Consider the following 24,107-nt stretch of genomic DNA (forward strand, 5'->3'; position numbering starts at 1 on the left):
AGTAACTATCCTACGTCGGGTGCTTTTCACTTCATTTGGTATTAGCTAATTTCGCCTCCTTGGACATTAACAAGCGAACTCCGAACAGCATATCTGATATGACCTAGTTTAATGTTCTGAACGATAGGTAAAAGTGTCGTACTCTTCTCTTTCCACATAGGCGTGAAGCCCCACATCAGTGGTTGTGATGCTCCTACCGAATGACCTTGGGAGCGAAATTAAATAATCGCAGACGAAATGAAATAAAGTGTTTACTGCAAATAACAAGCAGCCTCACATAGGATAATTATTTCTTTAAAGCAATAAGCTCGTTCTTGTGACAAGATGCACATTGTTTCAGCCACATTACAGTGATCCAAATTTGTTACAGTTTTGTACATAAAAATAATGGCAGTGTTTTCATGTGCTTTTGCCAGGAGATCCGAAGATCGCCTCACAAGCAGTTGGACTAGGCTGCACTGCAGTGGAATGTGGTGCTCCTGTATAACTCATTACAGCTCACACGCAAATGCTCGACACATGGCTGAACTACACAATGAGAATCATCAGTGGTACACTAAGATCAACCCCCGTCGAATGGCTGCCCATATTGGCCTTCGACGAAAATCAGCTCTTCTCCGAGTGTTTAAACGTACACAAGGCAACCAGGAGCTTCTTAAACCAAAACACGGTCATTCTAGAAAGAAATCGGCTCCAAGCACGAAAACATCCATGAAAACGGCCATGAAACTGCAAACGTCTCAGTTCAACTTATAAGACTGCTGCGAACAAGAACGGACAGAGGATTGCTCTCCACATCGCCAGAACTTGCCCTGCATAAGAAAGAAACCTCACTGCCTTCGATCAATCGCTCAGAATACGGACAGGGATTAACAGAATTCGCGCGAATCATGGCAGAAGTTTGGACTACCTCTATAGTTGGGTAAGGCTCCACTCCAAAATACGATTGTAGAGCAGCCAGGAAAACCGTTCGCCACATTGTCACAGAATGTCCCAGCAGGGCATATCTTACAACGTTCAACAATTTCCTGATATCAACGAACGACATCTACATCTACATCTACATCATACTCCGCAAGGCACCTAATGGTGTGTGGCGGAGGGACTTTCTGCCTCCAATACTGTTCCACCCGCTCATGTTGCTTGGGAAAAATGATTGTCGGTAAGCTTCTGTATGGAATTTAATTTCTCGAATTTTCTCCTCGTGGTCAATACGCGAGATGTCTGGGGGGGGGGGGGGGGGGGGGGGGAGTAATATGTTGATGTTGTCTGACTCCTCCTGAATAGTGCTGGTGCTGTCTCGAAATTTCAGTATCAAATCTCTCTGTGATGCTCAGCGTCTCTCTTGTAACGTCTGCCAGTGGAGTTTGCTTAGCACCTCCGTAACGCTCTCTTGTCAGCTAAACGGTCCCGTGACGAAACGTGCGGCTCTTCGTTCGATCTTTTCTATCTCCTCTAGCAGTCCTACCTGATAGGGATCCTAGACAGATCAACACTACTCAAAAATCGGGCGAACAAGCGCCTTATAAGGCACTTCCTTCGTGGATGAGTAACATTTCCTTAAGATTCTTCCGATGAATCTGAATCTTGTGTCTGTTTTTCCCTCTAGCTGTTTTATATGACCATTCCACTTAAGGTCGCTCTGGATAGTTACGCATAGATAAGAGGGTTGGAACTTAAATAGTGGCAACTAATTACTCACAACTGATAAAAAAAGAGTTATATGTTTGCACCTGTTACCGTCCTTCAAAGTAATCACCAGCGTTGTGTAGAACCTGTAGACAGCTATGTGGAAGGCGTAGTACACCGTTAGCAGAGCCTGTTCTGTTGACGGTGCGAATGGAGCTGTCTACTGCCTGTCGAATTTCTGTAACAGTTCTGAAGCGAATGCCATGAAGTGGTTCCTTCATTTTCGGAATCAAATCAAAGGCACAAGGACTTAAGTCCAGGGAGTATGGTGGATGGTACAGTACTTCCTAGACCCATCGACCGAACAGAGCAGCCACAGCTTGCGCTGTATGCACCCGCGCACTGTCGTGCAAAATGATAGGTGGGTTGCGCAGAAAGTGTCGCCGCTTCTTTCGCAAAGCTTGTAGCAGGTGATGCTCCAAAAACGAACAGTAATACTGTGCATTGACGGTCTGCCGTGGAGGAACGTAATGGGTTAGGATAACGCCATCACAGTCGTACACGAAAATCACCATATCTTCAGACCGCTCCATTCGCACCATTAACAGAAGAGGCTCTGCTAAGGGTACACTACGCCTTCCACATCACTGTCTACGGGTTCTACACAACGCTGGTGACTACTTTGAAGGACAGTAACAGGTGCAAACATGTAACTCTTTTTGTATCGGTTGTGAATAAATAGCTGCCACTATTTAAGTTCCAAAATGGGTCACCATCCAGGCCGCCATGTGCTGTTGCTATTTTTCGGGGTGCACTCAGCCTCGTGATGCCAATTGAGGAGCTACTCGACCGAATAGTAGCGGCTCCGGTCAAAGAAAACCATCGTAACGACCGGGAGAGCGGTGTGCGGACCACACGCTCCTCCTATCCGCATCCTCATCTGAGGATGACACGGCGGTCGGATGGTCCCGATGGGCCACTTGTGGCCTGAAGACGGAGTGCCTGCCTATTTAAGTTCCAAACCTCGTATTTTACGGCAGACGCTTTCTCCAGCTGTCTGTCATCAATAGTGTAACTGTACAGTAGTGGATTTCTTTTCCTATGTATGCGCACTACGTTACATTTATTTACGTTCAGGGTCAACTTCCAGGGTCTGCACCATTCATCAGTTCTCTGCAGGTCGTTCTGCAAATTCTTACAATCTTCTGGCGTTGCTACTTTGGTATAAACAACTGCATCATCTGCGAATAGCCTTAAAGAGCATCAGACGCTTTCTACTAGATCATTTATATGTATTGTGAACAGCAACGGTCCTATCACACTTCCCTGTGGTAGTCCGGATATTACCTTTACATCTGTCGATTTAGTTCCGTTAAGAGCGACGTGTTGAGTTCTATGTGCAAGGAAGTCTTGAATCCAATCGCAGGTCTGCTCCGATACTCCGTAAGCTCCTATTATTTCCATTAAACGGCAAAGCGGGACGGTGTCAAATGCCTTACTGAAATCAAGGAACACGGCATCAGCTTGAGCGCCGTTGTCGACTGTGCTGTAGATGTCATGGACGAACAGAGCGAGCTGAGTTTCGCAGGGTCTCTGTTTGCGGAATCTGTGTTGATTTTTGTAGAGGAGATGTTCATTTTCCGAAAACGTCATAATTCTTGAGCTTAAAACACGTTCCAAAATTCTACAACAGATTGACGTCAACGATATGGGTCTTTAATTGTGTGGATCTGTCTTACGGCCTTTCTTAAAAACGGGAATGACCTGCGTTTTTTTTTTCCAGTCGTTAGGTACCTTTCGTTGTTCAAGCGATCTACGATAAATTACTGCCGGAAGACGAAAAAGTTCTTTCTCATAATCTGTATAGAATCTTATAGGTATCTCATCTGGTCCTGAAGCCTTTCCACTACTAAGCGATTGTAGCTGCTTTTCAACTCCGCGATTCGTTATCTCAATATCTGCCATTTCGACGTCCGCACGACGATTGAAAGGAGGGACAGTGTTACGATCTTCCGTGGTGAAACAACTTCGGAAGACCAAATTCAATATTTCGGTAAGCCTGTTATCTTCCGTTTCGGTGCCGGTGTAGTCGCTGAGAGAATGAATAGATGATTTTGACCTACTTACTGATTTTATATACGACCAAAATCTCTTAGGGTTTTTACTCAGGTCGGTTGACAACGTCTTACTTTCGAAATCATTGAACGCTTCTCTCAGTGCTCTCCTTACGCTCATTTTCGCTTCGTTCATCTTTTGTTTGTCAGCTAGGTTTTTACTTCTCTTGAATCTGAGATGAAGTGCTCTTTGTTTACGTAGCGCTTTTCTAACACGGCTATTAAACCATGGTGGATCTTTCCCATCCCTTAAAACCTTACTCGGAACATACTTGTCTAGGGCACATACATTTTAATTTTCTTCCTTTTTTTGTCCACATCTTCGTCCTCATCACCGAATATGTGATGCTGACTGCTAAGGTATTCTGAAATTTGTATCCCGTCACCCTCGCTGAGCAAATATATCTTCCTACTTTTCTTAACATTCCTTGTAGGACCCGTCGTCATAGATGCTGTCACAGCCTTATGGTCACTGATACCTTCATCTACGTTAACTGATTCGGTAAGTTTAGGTCTGTTTGTTGCTAGGAGGTCTATGACGTTACACTCACGAGTTGGTTCTCTAACTATCTGCTCAAGGTAATTTTCGGACAAGACGTCCAGAACAATGCCACACGAATCCCTTTCTCTGGCACCAGTTTTGATGGCATAAAACTCCCAATCTATACCTGGCAAATTGAAGTCACCCCCTATTACAAATGCCGGCCGGGGTGGCCGAGCGGTTCTAGGCGCTACAGTCTGGAACCGCGCGACCGCTACGGTCGCAGGTTCGAATCCTGCCTCGGGCATGGATGTGTGTGATGTCCTTAGGTTAGTTAGGTTTAAGTAGTTCTAAGTTCTAGGGGACTAATGACCACAGCAGTTAAGTCCCATAGTGCTCAGAGCCATTTGCACCATTTGAACCCTATTACAATGACATGACCAGAAAAATTACTAACGGTATCCTGCAAGCTCTGTCTCAAGCGCTCTACAACTACAGATCCTGACCCAGGTGGTCCATGAAAGCATCCGATCACCATTTTTGACCATTCTTAGATACTCAGTTTCATCCAGATTAATTCACATTCGGAATCTGCGATAAACTAGCTAGATTTTATCGATTTTTTTACTGCAACAGCCGGCCGCTGTGACCGAGCTGTTCTAGGCGCTTCAGTCCGGAACCGCGCTGCTGCTACGGTCGCACGTTCGAGTCCTGCGTCGGGCATGGATGTTTGTGACCTCCTTAGATTAGTCTGGTTTAAGTAGTTCTAAGTCTAGGAGACTGATGACCTCAGATGTTAACTCCCATAGTGCTTAGAGCCATTTGAACCATTTTTTACTGCAATAAACATGCCGCCACCATCTGCGACTAACCTATCCTTACGATAAACATTCCAGTCTGAACTTAGGATTTCGTTGTCATTGACGATGGCTTCAACCAGCTTTCAGTTCCCAATACTATCTGGGCATTATAAACATCAATAAACGATACTAATTCTGGGACCTTTCCTTGGATGCCTCCTGCAGTTTACTAAAAAGATATTAATATTTTCTATCTCTGATCTGCGAGGACCAAGATTCTCTGAGATCGCTGTGGTTGATTTAACAGGCAAATCGTCTTTGCTTCCAAGGGAAGAGTCCTCTAACCTAAAAAAAGCCCCATGTGCACGCCACACGTACTCCGCTACCATAGTAGCCGTTTCCTGCATGTAGTACACGCCTGGCTTATTAAAGGGAGCCCTACAATTCTGCACCCGATAGCGGAGGTCGAGAAATTCGCTTCCGTTACCGTCGCAGAGCCGTCTGAGCCTTTGGTTTAGACCTTGTAGCGGTCAACCCTCGGTACGATGCTACAAATAGACAGCTTAGCCTGCACCCCGCGTGCGTTGCTAGTTGCCTTCACCAAATCAGCCAGCCGCCGAAAGGAGTCGAGGTTGGCCTCAGAACCGAGGTTGGCCTCAGAACCCAAGTGGCAGGCGTCATTCGTGCCGACATGTGCCACTAAACGCAGCCGGTTGCAGCCAATGCGCTCGATAGCCGCCGGCAGGGCCTCCTCCACATCGCGTATGAGACCGCCCGGCAAACATACCGAATGCACACTGTAATTCTTTCTCGCCTTGCACGGTATCTCCCTCAGGGGCTCCAGCACCCGCCTAACATTGGAGCTCCCAATGACTAGCATACCCACCCTCTGTACTTGTCCGTACTGGGCAGGAAAATCGACCACTGGCCCAACAGGAGAGGCATCCCGTGCTGGCTCAGAGTTATCTTCAACACTGGGAAGCACGTCGTACCTGCTGCTAAGACGTAGGGAGCCAGCCGCACGGCCTGCTTCCTCTTTCGCCTTCCGCCCAGTGACACGCGAACCCACCACTGTCTGCCACGCACTCTGGAGTGAGGACGGACAGGTCAGATGTTGCATATCGGAAGCCGCAGTGACGCCCGGGCCACCAGGGGATTCCAGTGGCACCAAAGGTGTCGCAGGTCTCGTCACTGGGGCGCCGGCGTCACCGCAACTTCGAGCATTAGCTAGAAGCTTGTCGACTGTAGCCGACGCAGCTTCCAGCTGTTTACGGACAGCAGCCAACTCTCCTCGTGTCCGCTCACAACAAGCACAGTCCCTAGCCACATCGTACTGTGTATAAAATAGATACGAGGTCTCAAATGGCGCTACTGAGTTCGAAAATATACCAAAGGAGAATAAAGTAACACTAAAAGTTGGTGTGCAGATTTCTCACTGAATTCTGAGACCGCAAGCTATTAAACAGAAATAAATTTCTCTACACGGAAAATTTACACTAGGAAGCCGCCCTACAGAACGATATTCACAGGACTTACGCAAACACAAAAACTAAGATTAATTTTCTAACCACTAGTCTACGCAGTAAAACAGACACCTACAGTTCACTTCTTTGCAGAAGCACGTGAACATAAGACAAAGACTAAATTAATTTATAGTTTAACACACAAGTGCTGCTGCTGCTGCTTTGCTGCGCGTCCTATCGGCTCGGAGGCTGCCGCTACACTGATAATATTAGTAATTTAAATGTGTTTGTAAATTACATGTGCTACTGTTTGTATTTTATTTAAAACTGTGCTTAAAATCATACGATGAATAAATAAATAAATGGCAGTTTCCTTATCCTTAATGCTAAAATATTATTTGGGTTTAGTGAATGTGAAACAAGGAACGTGATATTTATTGGCGTTTCACCATGACTGCTTTGAGAACTAACTGAGGTGGCCCAGTGGGACTGTCGCAGGTTAGAATCCTGCCTCGGGCATGGAAGTGTGTGATGTCCCTAGGTTAGTTAGGTTTATGTGGTTCTAAGTCTAGGGAACTGATGACCTCAGATGTTATGTCCCATAGTGCTTAGAACCGTTTGAACCATTTTGAACCCAGTGGGAAGACACTGGCCACGTATTCCGTAGGACGATCGTCGAAGTCTCCATCCAGCCACCCAAATTTTAAAAAATTAAGGAAAGCTCATGAGTCCACATGAACTGCAAATGGTTGCGGTAACATACTAGATCTCTTAACGTTAAACAAACCTGAGCAAATAGAGAGAGTTACGAAACTCAGTTTTCCGAAATCCCTCACAAAAGGAGACGTAGTAAACATTCCAAAACTCTAATGAAAAACAGCTGATAACGAGGGTAATTTGGAAGTAGATACCATAGGTGTAGCAAACATTGTTGTCGCTTCACAAAATCAAGTCCTCCAGTCTACACTCACGCCAACTGAGTTCCCTTCGGAGTAGGCTGGTTAAGCAGCTCCATTTTCAGCAGTGCTATGGAATCGCCTGTTCGACGAAAGGTCCGTACCTAAGGGCTGGAAAGTTGCATAGGTCACACCTGTACACAAGAAAGGAAATAGAAGTAATCTGCCTTATATGCGCTTCTCACTGACATTGATTTCTACTAGGATTTTGGAACATATACCGAGTTCCAACATTATTAAATACCTCGAGGAGAACGGTCTGTTGGCACATAAACAGCACGGACTCAGAAAATATTATTCTTGTGGAATACAACTGACTACTTATTCACATGACGTCATAAGTGCTATCGAAAAGGGATGTCAAGTTGTCTCAACTTTTCTAGATTTCCAGAAGGCTTTTGATACCGTTCCTCAGAAGCGAATTCTAATCAAATTGCGTGCCTATGGAGCATCTCAATTTTGCGACTCTGTACATGATTAGTTGTAAAAAGAAGTCCTTGTTCGTAGTAACTGACGGGTTGTCACCTCTTTAAGTCAAAGCGATACCTGTGGTTCCTCAAGGAAGTGTTGTAGGACACCTTCTGTTCTTAGTCTATACAAAAGATTTAGGAGACTATCTCAGCAGCTCTCTTAGATGCTTGCAGGTTATGCCCTCATTTACTTTGCAGTAAAGTCAAAACAATTTACAAAATGATTCATCTTCATGGCGTGAAAAGTGGCAGTTGGCCATGAACAGTAAAAAGTGTAATGGCCTCCAAAAGAGTACTAAAGAAATCCGTTAAATTTCTGTTGCACAGTCAGTCACTCAAAGACTGTCGATTCAACTAAATACTTTCATAGACAACTTTGTGAGGAAAGTGAAGTATAGATTGCGTTTTATTGACAGAACACAACAAATTACTAAACAGCCTACCTACACTACACTTGTCCGTCCTCTTCTGGAGTAGTGCTGCGCGTTTGGAATCCTTACCTGATAGAACAGCGGAAAAAGCTCACAGAAGGGCAGATCGTTTTGTGTTACCACGAAATTTGGGAGGAAGTATCTCGGACGTGGTGGCATGGCAATCATTAAAACAGAGACGTTTCTCCTTACGGCGAGATCATTTCATGAAATTACAATCACCAACTTTCTCCTCCGAATGGAGAAACGTTTCCTTGACTCTGGCCAACATTGAGAGAAATGACCAAAGTGATAAAATTCGCACCGAAAGATTTAGGTGTTCATTTTTCCCACGCGCCATTGTAGAGCTGAACGATCGTCAAGCAGCCTGAACGTGGTTGTATGAACATTTTATCAACCACTTATGTGTAAACTGAGAGGCAATCTTGAAGATAAAGATGCACTTCATCTCCACGTTATCATAGGTGTAGCAAAGTGTGGAGCCGTGAGCGCCTCCGGTCCACTAGCTGCAAGAGATTCGTATTTTTCCTTTACTTATAACGCACTTGAAGCACTTGTGTCAGATACCACCTGTGGCGGTGACTCAGCCTGCCAGTAGAACGCTATGAATCCCAAGAAACTGCATTAGTTATTCTCCGATTTTATTCAAACTCTGCATATTCTTTCCATAATAGCTAAAATGACATTATGCAACTTTTATATCGTTATTTATCATAGTTTCGTAGACAGAAAATTGTACCTAACAAACACGAAAAAACATTCTGGTATTTCAAATTGATCTAGTAACGGTAGCAGATTGACCGTCAGCATGTGTATCGAGCTATTATGAAAAGTTCGCCGCTAATTTGACTTAATATTGGAACCTTTTAAAATTAATATTCAGTTATATTTTGTTATGTGGGTTTGTGGGAGTGACCGAGAACGTGAATGAGTGACATGTGAAATTCGAAATGTTTTGTCTTGTGAAGACGGGTTGGGGTTGTTTGGGGGAAGAGACCAAACAGCGAGGTCGTTGGTCTCATCGGATTAGGAAAGGACGAAGAAGGAAGTCGACCGTGCCCTTGCAGAGGAACCATCCCGGCATTTGCTTGGAGGGATTTAGGGAAATCACGGAAAACCTAAATCAGGATGGCCGGAAGCGGGATTGAACTGTCGTCCTCCCGAATGCGAGTACAGTGTGCTAACCACTGCGCCACCTCGTGTGAAGATCTGTATGAAATCCACACTGCGGGGAAAATTCCTGAGAACAACCACGAGTCGTGTGACATATATCTCAGTGAGTGTGCTTTTGTAAAAGGCAACAAGGAAAGAAGTGAAGAACGGAATAAGTTTGTTATTTAATTTTGAACTTATTTCACACTTTATCTGGTTTATAATTAAATCTAGTGTAATAAATTGAAGTTTCCCTTACATAAAATTACTATCTAAACTTTAATTGGATAACAGAGGTTTCTGACGCGAGAATAATCTAGAAAGAATGTTCTGATTAGTCATTCAGATCAACAGCCAATCAAAACTGAGAGATTCCCCGCACGGAGGGAGGGTGCTATCTGTACGAGGACAGGCCTAGGGAGGTCGTTTCCGAACCATTGTATCGAACACATCATGTTAAATCGCTCTTCGCAAACAGTATGTAAAATGAAGAATTAGAGACGCAAATTCGCATAAAGTGACTTGAGTGGGAAGCATTTTAGTGAACGTTTGGTAGTTTTATCTGCTTCCATGTGAAAGATAACCGTGGGTGAAACATTCTGGTCGAACTTAGAAAATCCGCGTCGTATGTTTCGCATTCGTGACGAAATAGTATGGCGAGCGCTTCTGTAAAGGAAGAGCACTGAATCGACCGAATGTTTAACTCGCGTAACTGGGCAGTGACTGTTTAGGTCGTGAATAATACTCGGGTCTAATTTCCAAAACTTCTGGCTGCTTTCGTGTGACTATGAGTAGCATATCTTTATAAGTGTAAACCTGCAGTTACAATGTTAGTGTAGGCGTAAATACGGACCTGAAAAACATTTCATGAGTCTTAGTGGCAATAAATTGTCAGTAGAGGTTTAAACATCTTGTTACAAGAAGGTAAAACCTAAACCTTCGACATTTATCATGAACTTGCATGAACTGATTTTTGACTAGAGTTTTGCGGCCTCTATCTGATAAGTGCGAGAGTTGTCCAGAAAGTAAGGCACCGCATTTTTTTTTGTCAGCCGAAAACAATGCTACGATTGCGAAACGTTACGTATCTATTACTTGAAGTGTCCTGAGAGAGCACGCCAAGTTTCCATCACTTCCGACAGATAGCGTAGCTGCAGGGCAGTTCCAAAATGGCGTCTGTGGGTGATGTACGTTGCAAGCAACGTGCCGTCATTGAATTTCTCACTGCAGAGAAATAAACTGTGGGGAATATTCACAAACGCTTGTGCAAAGTCTATGGAGCATCTTCTGTCGACAGAAGTACAGTTAGCCGCTGGGCACGGAGGATGAGGTCATCAGAAGGCGGTTCGGGGGAGCTTCACGATTTGCAGCGGTCGGGGAGACCATCCACGGCTGTCATACCTGACATGTTGCAGTAAGCTGATGTTATCATTCGAGACGACAGATATCATTAAAGGATACCATTCGTGGAAGACAGAAGAGGACGATGACGAGGTGATTAACACAGTGAAGCACTCCTCCACACGGATTGGTACCGACAGGGCATACATGCCCTTGTTTCTTGCTGGGGGAAACCCATAGAACAGGATGGACATTACGTGGGAAAATAGGGTGTGTAGATAAAACACCATTTTCTTGCATGTAACTCTTATTAAAGAATTGTTGAAGGAAAAAAATGTGTTGCATTACTTTCTGGCCAACACTCATATTAGGTTGTGATTTCTTTAACGCTGCTTTGCACCAGCTAGATATTACCTGCTATGACAGAGTGAAGAGACATCAAGCAGATAAGAAGCCCATCGAGGTAGGTAGATTGAACTGTGTGAATGTGATAACAGTACAAAGAGAACCAAACCCCGCCCTGCAGCACACTTCCTTATTAATGGGGCATTGAGTCAAAAAGTTGCATACTACAGTCTACTTCCAAGTTTTGTCTTCTACATACGTGTTTGTCACATTTATCATCGTTTATTTAAAATCTGTAAACATCTGTAGATATCGCATGGTACTGTAGAAAAATGTTCCCCTTGTATCTCTCAATCTTTTGATACTGTCAGAATTTTTGTGATCATTTTACTTTGTGAAAATGTGTGTCTAGTGCTGTGGTCTCCGTATTGTTTGCAAAATGTACACATATCTTTCATTCTTTTTGTGTTTTGTACATTTCTAACATCCTATACTTATTTGAGTCCCATCATCTGTGATTGAGACTTTCAGAGTTTTATGAAGTACACTATCTGATCAAAAGTATCCAGACAACCCTATGTAAGCCAGCCGCTGTGGCCGAGCGGTTCTAGGCACTTCAGTCTGAAACCAGACTGCTGCCACACTGCTGCCTCGGGCATGGATGTGTGTGATGTTCTTAGGTTAGTTAGGTTCAGGTAGTTCTAAGTCTATGGGACTGATGACCTCAGATGTTAAGTTACATAGTGCTTAGAGCCATTTGAACTATTTTTGAACACTCCTATGTAATAAGGAGCAACTACTAGATATCACGAGCCTGTATAGATGGATGCAGGGAGTACCATGTTGTCAGCAGAGAAGCAATAGCAGCAAAATGGTTCGGTCAGGAGAGCTCTGTTTCTTCGAATGTGGACAAGTCGATGGCTGACACCTGAGTAACAGACCCATCAAGAACATTTCAACCCCTCTAAAGCTGTCAGTGTCGACTGATGGTGATGTGACTGTGAAAAGGAGACGCAAAGGAACAACCACAGCTAAACAATGATCGGGCTGATCTCATCCACTGATGGGTAGGGACCACTGTGAAGGGTGGTTGTAAAAAATCGCACTTATCAGTGGGAGGAATAATTTGTGAGTTACAATGTGCTACCAGCAGTCCAGGTAGTTAAAGAATGGGTCACAATGATAGTCATTTGATTACATGTTCCATAGTTCAAACATCTCCTCATAAGCCACACTTTTCTATAGTCAGTGCTGAGCTAAGTTCGAGATGGTGTAAAGAGGGAAGCCATTGGACAGTGGATGACCTGGTATGAGTGATTTGGATTGGCGAATCGTACTATAGCCAGAAGCGATCCAATTGAAAGGTTTTTGTTTGGATAATGACTGGAGAATGTTACCTATCATCATGTGTAATGTAACACCGTTTAGGATAGGGAAAGTTAGTTTTGTGCGATATTCTGACCACAAGTTAAAGCCAGGTGCGGGCCAGATTGCAGTGAGTTATGCATACCAACAGTTACGAAGTAGAATAGGAGCCACAGGGCCGTCAAATTGCTGAAAGAGTATGCGTAGGTATTTTGCATGTCGCAAGTCGCAGACAGAAAGAAGGGGCCTACTGGCCAACCCAGCATGTTATGAGTACGTGACCCGAAGCGGCGTACTTGGCGAAACAGAGGTGCACAGCCAAGTATAAATAGGTGCCGTTTTCTAAAGAGATTCTTTCAAGTGTGGCAGCTCTCTTGGAAGGCGGGGCATGTCACACCACCAGCTACACACAGCAGCAGATGGGGCGCTAGCATTCCAGTCCACGGCAGGTTGTTGGTATGACCCCCCGAGGCCATCACGGGGTCTGTAGCCAACCAGCCAGCGGTGGACCACTCCACAGCTCGCTACCGTGGGCAGTCGTCCTGGCTTCCAACACACGCCAGAGGCATCCCGAGGAGAGGGCCACAGATTCAGACTCTGGATCACAGGCACTTGTCGTCGCTGCGATCTCAGCCACGCCGGCGAGAAGAAGCAGCAGCTGGCTGCCTGCAGCTCACACCGAGCAGCGCTGAGTGGGCAGGGATGCAGACCGCTGAGCTAACTGTCGGCGCATCCTAACGCCGTCACAATTCCGTGGTTGGTCAAGGCCGGCACAATACAGCATTGTGTTGCACGGGCCGCTGGGATGCTTGCTCAGCATTGCGGGGCTCTGTGATGCAGACCAATAAGAACTAGGGCACTGTAGTTGGAAACAATAAAGCACTTGGAAAGTTCGCGCCGACTTTTAATACAGTGCCTTCTACCTCATCTCAATACATTTGGTAACAGAACAGTGGATGTCATCTGTACAGAACGATGTTCGAGCCCACTGCCTTCATTACGGTCACAAGATGTGGTGAGTTTTGATCAGTTTTCTTTTGAGTATCGGACGTTTTCTTGCCTTTTTTTGTTTTTTCGAGTATGGCCCCTGGCAAGCCACATTTTAGATGTTTTGCATAGGCATATTATTTTCTTGTCAGAATAAGTGTTAGTGTATTTGGGGTAGTAAGATTCATTATTTTTGTGGCATTTAATTACTTTTGTATTGGTTCGAGTATGATGTTACCGAGCATGATGATACTGAGATGTAGGAAGTCAGGTTATTGTTGTGCTTAAATGTTTGGTTTCAGGGCTAACTGGGAATGAAAGCAACACAATGGCAGGCTCAGGGACGCAAGGCGTGTCAGACCCAGAAGCGGTACAGATCGGATTTTGTTGGGAAAAGTAGCGTAATTGACAGCAGACAATACGCAACTGAGAAATGAATTAACATCTAGAAGTGAGCGGGAAACAGTTGTTACATATACCCAAAATTAGATTAATGGGTGAAGCGAAGACATATGTTCTGCGGTCTTAGGGAAGGCAGGACAGTTTAAGCAGTTGAAGGAGGGGCTTTTACAAAGGTACAAGAAACTGAATAGCGCTTGGTACTTTAGAGAGAGATTAAGTACAATGACAAAGAGACAGGGGGAGACGATGGAGAAATTTGCGGACAGGATAAGGGAAATTAAGTAGTTGGGTCAGACCGATGAAGTGAATAGTGTTCTGTTGCAGGAGGCCAAGCAAAGGGCACTTGATGTATTTTTGAGAGGGTTACTGACTCATATGTCACGGAAAGTGCGTGAAGGGACTCGGAAAGAGTTGTATTCGGCCATTTACCTGGAAATTCAATGTGAGGAACATTGACAACAGGAGTACGCAAGAGATTGGATTGTATTGTTTTTGGGGAAGAGACCAAACAGCGAGGTCATCGGTCTCATCAGATTAGGGAAGGACAGGGAAGGAAGTCGGTCGTGCCCTTTCAAAGGAACCATCCCAGCATTTGCCTGGAGCGATTTAGGGAAATCACGGAAAACCTAAATCTGGATGGCCGGATGCGGGATTGAACCGTCGTCCTCCCGAATGCGAGTCCAGTGTGCTAACCACTGCGCTACCTCGCTCGGTCTACGCAAGAGACAAACAGTGTTTACAGTGGGTATAAAATGTTATAAGTGTGGTCGTATGGGACATGTGCAGAGGCAATGTACCCAGTCACCAATGAATAAAGGAAGGGGTGGAAATCAGCAGCGTGGAGGATGGAGAAGTGGAGACAGGAGAGGTGGACAATCGTTAAACAGCAGAGGGGGCCCAAGAACCACCTAAAGGAGCTCCTGCTTAATTTCAATGCTACGAATACATATGCACAGGTGGAATGTTCAGTGGTAGGATCCATAGGACCTAAAAAGTTTAAGATTTTGTTGGACACAGGGGCGCAAGTGTCAGTGGCTACTAAGAATATAATGGGACGAAGGAAGCTAGACCCAGCACGTTATAGGTTGTGTGGAGTGGGGGTTAAGGAGGTCACGCCCTTGGAGTCGGTGACAGTTGACTTTCGAATAGAGAAAGTCCGATTTAATGCATGCATGGAGGTAGTACCATAGGTAAGCGAGGGCTATGACATCATCCTAGGAGTAGATTTCTTGCATCAACATCAAGCCAAAATTGACCTTGGACAACGAACTGTGGAACTTGGTGGAATGTTCTTTCAGCTAGAGCAAACTGTTAACAATGCAGAGCTGTTGCGAGGGGCGTTCAACGTAATGAACAAACCAATCGAACAATGTACATTAGCATTAATGCTTAATTGGCATGAGTGTGTGTCTGGTGGTACCGGGAAATCGCTTTGGGTAAGTTTTGGGTCCATTGGGTTGTTTTGTGAAACATAGTGTTCTACGTGTATAGGGGGAGAATGACGGGCGAGTAGTTCCCGTGAACGTGGATAATTTTAGCGCTGTAGACGCGAATTTGAGGAAAGGAGTTTTAGTAGCAAATCTGGATGTGCCAGATGAGGAAGAGTGGTGTTCGAGAGGTAGGCGAAGCGATCAACCACTAACTGCCGGTACAACTGCTTTGTGCGAAAAAATTAAGCAATTGAAAGGAGGAGAATTATTGTAGGAATTTAAGGATTTGTTTTTTCCACAAGGGCCATTACCAGCAACTCCATTAGTTCAACATAGGATACCAGTAGGGAATGAAGCACCTGTTTACCGCAATCCATACTGAATACCGAAGTATTTGTAGCTGATTGTGGAGAATTTCATCGATTAGCAGCTTGCGGATGGTATTATAGAGCACAGTAATAGTGTGGAGTGGACATCGTCGTTGTGCCTAAAAAGTCTACAGATGGAACTAAGAAATACAGGTTCTGCTGAGCCAACTGTCAGTGCATCCTGACACTGTCGCAATTCTGCGTCTGTCCAAGGCCGGCACGACACAGCATTGTGATGCATGGGCCAGTCGGGAGCTTCCTTAGCATTGCAGGGGCCTGTAATGCAGACCAAGAAGAACGATGGCACTGTAGTTGGAAACAATAAATCACTTGGAAAGTTCCCGCCGACTTTTAATACGGTACCTTCTACCTCTTCCCACTTCAGTAACGTCAATAGTGAAGTGCAGAGAAGATGGTATGAGGGTAAATGTGAAATTCTTTGGCCCTATTTTTTTAGTCAAATTACGGATGTAAATGCGAAGGCAACATATCCAATCGCAGCGTTAGATCTTTCTTGGTTTGTTCCAGCCTTCTGTAGCTCCACCGCATGGTGCTGCTGTCAGTAGTTAAAGATGGCGGTTGTGCTTCACATGTCCACGGCGTAAGAGCAACGAAGTGTGATTCGTTTTCTGTGCAATAAGGGACGGACGCCAATTGAGATCTACAGGGAAATGGAGCCCTCAATGGGGAAAATGTCTCGCTTGAGATCCGTGAGATGGTGGTGTCGTGAGTTCGACTAAGGCCGTGAAGTCATGCATGACAATGAGCGGTCGGGGAGGCCTCGTTCATCGCTGACTGACGACATTTCCCGCGTGGATGCAACGGTGAATGCAGATTGGCGTGTGCACATCACAGCCATTTGCTGCTAACTTGGCATAATGTACGGGTGTGCTTACAGCGTCCTTCTTGGGTCCATGGCAATGCGAGACCATGTGTGGCAATCAGAACTGCCGAAAAGCTCCGAGCGTTTCGCTGGAAGATTCTGTAACACCCATCATGAAGTCCAGTCCTCGCCTGTCGTGATTACCACGTTTTCGAACCCCTGAAGAAGTTCCTGGCAGGACAACGATTCGCAACTGCCAATGAAGCCAAGACAGCAGTCCGACGGTGATTCCATAGTCGACCAGACGATTCCTACCGCAACGCCATCTCAGATTTAGTGCTGCAACGGGACAAATTTATGAACCAGTGTGGGAACTATGTGGGAAAAAAGGGTAAGGCACGTAGAATTGGACGTATATTTGTCTTACCTGTATGTATCTTACTTTGACTAATGAAAAATAGGGCAAAGACTTCCTGATTTGCCCTCGTATAATGATATGCAGGTGTTTTTCTTGGATAGGGTGCGCTCCAGATCCTAGCGTCCAACGTCACTACCATGTCTGGTTTCGGCTTTTGAGGTAGAATGGGCTGCCATTCCTCAGTAGAAATTCAGACACTTCATTGAAAAATAACAATTTTTTCATTTTATTTGGATTATTACAATTTGTCCATTTTATTTGGAATGTCTTCACCAGAGGTGAACCACGCGTAAAAGTGAAGAGCGGATGCACCTCTCATTAATGTCTACTAATAAGTGTTAGTACACTACTGATCAGATAATGTTTATGGGTTGCGAAATATATTGAAGCTAACATATCAACAAGATATACCAGCAAAGAACAGACTATTTTGCAGTATACTTAAAAAATTTTATTTCTCTACACAATGAAAGCGGCTAGGCCATTGTTTCTAATTCAGAAACATACACTGTTTAACAACAGCATCCGATGGTTTTTCAAGGGAGGTTTATAACAATGTCATTTGTTACAGTTTTCAATGAAACTTTTCTCAAGAAAGGAGAAATGTATGGTAAATTTGAAGGCTACGGCTGCCAAATATAACATATGTAATTACATCCCCATGCCTCTTAAACAAGACGTTACAGAAGTGAACATGATATAAAGGTCACTTTAATTTTCGAACCATTATTTTCCTACATATGTACGTTACTCCACAATGCTGTCGATGTCTTTGCCCATTTCGTAAATCAGAGATCGAGTGAGAGCATTCGACCTGACCTAGTCGACTGCTTCATCAGTTTTTTCGAACTTCCTCGTAATGACTGTTCTCCCTGATGTAACACAACAGACACATTCAGCTACAGCATAAAATCGCTTCCATACATGTTTTCTTAGTTGTATTTATTTTATTAGTTTTCTACGTGTGATTCGACTTTTCGTAATTTTTTTTTTCTCTTTTTGGAATTGACCCCAGCGCTCCTAACATTTACTGGAAGTCAGAACCATTTCATTCGCAGTGATGTAATAGCAGAGAGACTTACAAAAATTAGAATCCTTTTTTTTTCAGATCGTAACTATACGGAAATTATGCGAGTCTGGATGACAAAAATGAAGAAAAGAGAAATCAGATCGATTCACGCGTTCTAAGTGGGAATTCGCAACGTACAACATTTTTACTAAGATAATTGTCTAATTATTTAACTTGTCACCATGCAAATGTTATACCTTCAGCCGATTTTTACTCAAAGCAACCAAGAATTAGAAAAGAGGATGGTTTAAATAGGTGAATGATTCCGCTCGCACGACAGCTGTAAGGTTTAACAAAATACTGGAAGAAACCCAAGCCGGATCTCGCACACGTGCGTGCTCACTGGTTTAGATCAAGGATGCCGGAAGCCCCTTCATCCTCTCCCCCCCCCCCCCACACACACACACATGCACACAAACAAACAGATCTTTCCTCTCTCCGAATCGCCTCGAACCGTTGTTGTCAGTTGGCACTTGTTTCTCTTGTTTCATGTTGTAATCACTCCTCCAGTTATCATCGGCGTTATCATGTATGGTCAGCCTTTTAAAATTTTTGCTTTATTTCGAGATATTGTGTCGATAAAATATAGCTTTACCTAAGAAATAATCTCAAGACAAGTATTTGATTGACCTATCTTCAGTACATCTGGTATTTTTCAACAAACAAGCTTCCTGCCGGTAGGGCGGTATTCGGTGTTATTCACAGGATATGTACAACTTAGCGCTTGAAGACTGTCAGGTTTTCAGAAGTTATCGGTGCAGTAGGTAATAAAATAAAATCTTTGTTTGACCATTAAATGGTACACCTAAAAACAGTAACGTATAAGGTACACTTGGGTCTTGAGGAAACACTTAAGTTTCGAATGTGTTGTGGTGAAACAGAAAACGGTTGGGTGGAATTTATTACTAAAGTTTTAAAAGTACATCATTTCTGCTCACATCTTAAGACGTTATTAAAAAAAGACAGTGAAGTGCATGAAAAATATACTTTTCCAAAGTCCTACACATCAGCTAGAAATTCTAAGCTATACAAAACTTCACATTTAAACACAAAATAAGCTACGCTTCAAAGCTGTAACCCAAAAGCAAAATTCAAATTCAGTTTAAACATGTATGCAGGCATACGTTATGGGAGATTTTATTGTAACTTATTAGTAGAATGACAACGTCATTTATGAAAATATTATATAATAGCAGAAACTGCAATAAAATCTTAATCTGTGATGGTTCAGTGTCTTTACCAGTCGATTTCAGTATTCTTATTCATCCAAACCATCGAAACAGTTTGGACACAATCACTCTCACTTTCACGTGTGTTATCGATATTTCTGTCCAGTGGTTCATTTAGAGCCGGCCTGGGTGGCCGAGCGGTTCTAGGCGCTGCAGTCTGGAACCGCGCGATCGCTACGGTCGCAGGTTCGAATCCTCCCTCGTGCATCAATGTGTGTAATGTCCTTAGGTTAGTTATCTTTAAGTAGTTCTAAGTTCTAGGGGACTGATGACCTCAGAAGTTAAGTCCCGTAGTGCTCAGAGCCATTTTTTAGAGTATCTGTAATGGATTTCTCGTTCATTTTTCTTGAGTATGACAGCTCAAACCCAAACTATTGAAAATTATTCCAAGAAAAAAAAGTACCACTAAAAGTACACCTCTATAGAAGCAAAACGTAAAGACGGGCCTGCGACGATGTTGTGAGGGAAAGTGGAAAAACATCATCTCATACGTCACAACACGGACGAAAGTCTTGGCTGACTGATCGTAACAGTCGGTCACTGAAGGCGATTGTGATGAAAAAAAGGGGACGACAGCGGCAAAAGTCACTGCAGGACTGAATGTCTCACTCGCAAACCCTGTCAGGACTAAAACTACACGAAGCAGGGAATTCCAAAACCATTCATCAGTGGTGCAAATTCGCGTAAAAGGAAAACTTGGTGCCGAAGCCATGGACTATGGAGCAAAAGAAGAAAGTCGTTTGGTTAGATGAGCCTTGTTTCACACTGTTTCCATCTTCTGGCAGAATTTAAGTACGAAAAGTGAAACATGGCGGGCGTTCACTGATGATCTGACAGGCTTGTCGTGCTATTCCATTGGCCCCATGGTAACTCTGCAATGCCACATTACTGCCAAGGATTATGTGACCATTTTGGCTGATCAGGTTCCCCGATGGTGGCGCTGTGTTTTGTGACTACAGATCCCCTGTTCACACAGCTCTCATCACCCAGAACTGGTTTTGTGAGCACGAGGATGAACTGTGGCATTTCCACTGGCAGCTACAGCCATCAGACCTCAATACTGTAGAGCCTTTGTGGTCTAAATTGGAAGAAAAAGACCTGATCCCTATCCACCTCCATTATCGTTACATAAACTTGCCTCTGTTTTACAGGAAGAATGGTACAAAATTTCCTTAAAAACCATACAGGGCCTGTAATTATCTATTCCAAGACGACTGGTCGCGCGGTTAGAGGCGCCATGCCACGGATTGTGCGGCTCCTCCAAAATGTTCAAATGTGTGTGAAATATTATGGGACCTAACTATTAAGGTCATCAGTCCCTAAGCTTACACACTACTTAACCTAAATTTTCCTAAGGACAAACACACACGCACCCTTGCCCGAGGGAGGACCCGAACCTCCGCCGCGAACAGCCGCACAGTCCATTACTGCAGCGCCCTAGACCGCTCGGCTAACCCCGCGCGGCGGGGCCCCTCCAGCCGAAGGTTCGAGTTCTCCCTCGGGTATGGGTGTGTGTGTTGTTCTTAGCATAAGTTAGTTTCAGTTAGCTTAAGTAGTGTGTAAGTCTAGGGGCCGATGACCTCAGCAGTTTGGTCCTCGAGGAATTCACACACTTTACACAAGACGACTGGAAGCTGTTCTGAATGCCAACTGGTTTCTTATAGCGTATTAGGCACGATAATGGTTTGCGTTTTTGGTGTTTCCATTTTTGTCCACCCCCTGAATACTGCAAACAGTAGCAGCCCCATTATACTCCCTCCACGAACCCCGAAGTTACATTTTCATCTGCCGATTTCGTCCCATTGAAAACGACCCGTTGAGTTCGATGTGCTAAGAAGTGCTGATGCTACTTGTAAGTCTGGTCCGATACTTCGCGGTTTTTCAAAGGCAAATTGTCAAGAAAGTTTCTAACAAAATACCAAAACGTATTGGTATTATTACCTCTTCTGAAACATAACAATCCCGTTATTACGTTCTAAGTTACAGTATCCGCCATATTTGAATATCTTCCAGTAAATCGTTCAGCGCAAAGACGAAAATCCGCGCAGTGAATGACTTTTCAGTCTGAGGGTTCACAAACGCCAAGTAGAAAGTTATATATCCATAACGTGATAGTCAAGAACTGCACTGATGCTCAAAAAAGGTGAAAAACTGAAGAATAGACTATTTCGAATTGACATCAGCCACTTATATTCAGAAGACATAGTGAACATTGAGATTATGATCTAATAAAATATATCTTTTGACCCACACAAATACCCTACAATTTATCTACACTGTAGTGCGTAATTTCAGGAAATGAAAGTCTGAAAATCTGAATGGTTTACCTACCGGTAGATGAAAATGTTTATTTATTGTTGTTTAGCTGCGAAACACATTCAGCAAGAAATTATCTAGAAATAATTTCTTCCCTTTATCTTGACTTGACTGAAAAGCTATAAAAAGGCTGCTGTAGCTCTAGACTTAAACTTAGTTCTAGCAGCGGCAAAATTTTCATCATTGTTGTCTTTTACCTCAGAATAGTGGCAGACCTTAAGAACCAGTGAAGAATTTTACAAGTAATCCATAACTCTTTTTCAAACTTAGTAACATCCAGCTCGAATCAGTTAATACTTGCGTATGTTCCTTCGTAACCACTAAATTAAAGTCGTTTACATATTCACAGAATACTTCATTTTTATACATGTCTACACTCCACTTTATTGTACACACTAATACAATTATATCATTCTGACAGTTGTTTGCATTTAATGCAGAGTTATTTATGGAAATTCCTTATGTTTTGTTAGTGCTACAGTGTTGAAGCTTTTCTAAAGTCTGTATATATGTTATACTGGAAGTAATCATTTAGCGGTCTTGCAGTTCGTCTTATGCCCGTGTTTGCTATGAAAATAGGACGATTATATCCGCCTTATGCAAGAAACCTTTTCAGTTCCGTTTTACCTAGACATGTTTCAGCATTTTTGTCATATCTGGGTAAAACAAAACTAAAAAGGTGTCTTGCAATAGGCGGATTTACTCGTGCTATTATCATAGTGTAAGTGGATGGTTAGGGAAGGTAAACCTTCTGTACTGCATATATACCACCACTAAAATGATCAGTGAAAGCTTACCAGAAACTGAAAGAACACATTCACAAGTGAAGGTGTACAATCACTGACCTCAGTTAGTGGATGTGTACTGTAGTGGACTACTAACAGTGCACCCAACAACAGTACTAGGTATCAAAGAGTTAAGTTCGAGATGAGAAGTTGATCTCACCGACTTCCAGTCCATTCGTAATAGTTTATTAGGGCCATCACAATAAATTCATCATTCTCAGGCGACTGAAGCCCAAAACATTTGGGGAGTTACACGAAAACATTATTGACATTTTTACGTTGTTTGACACTCCTTTAGTGTTGCAGTCGAATAATGGTCGAGAGTCTGTTGGAAAAATACTGAGCAGCTTACCTGAACTATGGCTCGATTTTAAGAACGTGTACTGTAAACTTAGACACAAACAGAGCCAAGGCAGTGTAGAGTGAACATATCAAGACATAGAAAATCGGTTAACTATAGGCCGCGCTGGATACGGTGGCTGCTGCACAGTGACCTGTTTTCGTCCAAAGCGCTGGGCGGGTTCATTCGTTTATTCAGAAGGGGAGGTCGACAAGCGATTGGCAGCTTTCGGCCAGTCGACGAGTACGCCCTGCCATCTTTCTCAAACAATTTTACAGAAACGATGCGGTAAAAATTTTTATTTTTGGTTTACTTGTAGCTTTCATTATGATGTGCCCATTATTTTGTTAATGGTCTTAGTTACTGTGATATTTACATGGAAGTAAGACACTGCGCGAAATTCGAAAAGTTTGCAATGAAAAATAGGGGCCGCTATGATTTTGCGTTTGGTGCACGTTACATAATATGTTACCGTGTATGAAATTTAGCTAGCATATTCAATTTTTCTTTAGAGTTTCGAGAAAATTGATCTGATGTAGCGCATTCATTTGCGATCGCACCACGCTAGCGATAAAGCCAGATTGAAATATCCACAACATTCGTCACATTTCATAAACGGTCTGAGTTATCGAAATAAGATTTTGGCAAATGATAGCACACAAGGAGGGGAGTATTTTGCAGCACAATTGTTAAGCAAAACTTCATTATCTATCACGCTAGAGTAAAAAATCCACAACATCCCTCAAATTTCATGAATGGTCCGAGATATCGAAATGAGATTTTGGCAAATGATAGCACACAAACAGGAGAGTATTTTGCAGTACAATCGTTAAGAAAAACTTCATTCTCTATCATGTTATTCCCCTAACTACAGACTTTCCTAATGAAAGAACGTAATTTTTAAGGGCCACCAATATCTGGTGAAAGGAGAAATGCTATGGGTTTTGGAACAGCATAAGTGAAGTTATTACACATTTATTCTGTGAGGAAGACGTGCTTTTTCATAAGATGCTGACCTTACTTTTTCTCAGCTCCTCACTTAATAAACTTAATACCTCACTGTTTAAGAATTTTCTCACAATTGCCTCTGCACAACATGTTAGTGAAGTGAGACTGTGTAAATGCCACTGACTTTTGGGAAAATAAGAAGTTTTAACATGGCAGCCAGAGAAATGGGAAGGACCTTGCCGCAGTGGATACACCGGTTCCCGTCAGATCACCGAATTAAGCACTGTCAAGCGTGTCTGACACTTTGCTGGGTGACCATCCGGGCCGCCGCGTGCTGTTGCCATTTTTCGGGATGCACACAGCCTCGTGATGCCAATTGAGGAGCTACTTTACCGAATAGTAGCGGCTCCGGTCAAAGAAAAATATCATAACAACCGGGAGAGCG

Source organism: Schistocerca piceifrons, chromosome 7, assembly GCF_021461385.2.
Source record: "Schistocerca piceifrons isolate TAMUIC-IGC-003096 chromosome 7, iqSchPice1.1, whole genome shotgun sequence".
Taxonomy (NCBI): Eukaryota; Metazoa; Arthropoda; class Insecta; order Orthoptera; family Acrididae; genus Schistocerca; species Schistocerca piceifrons.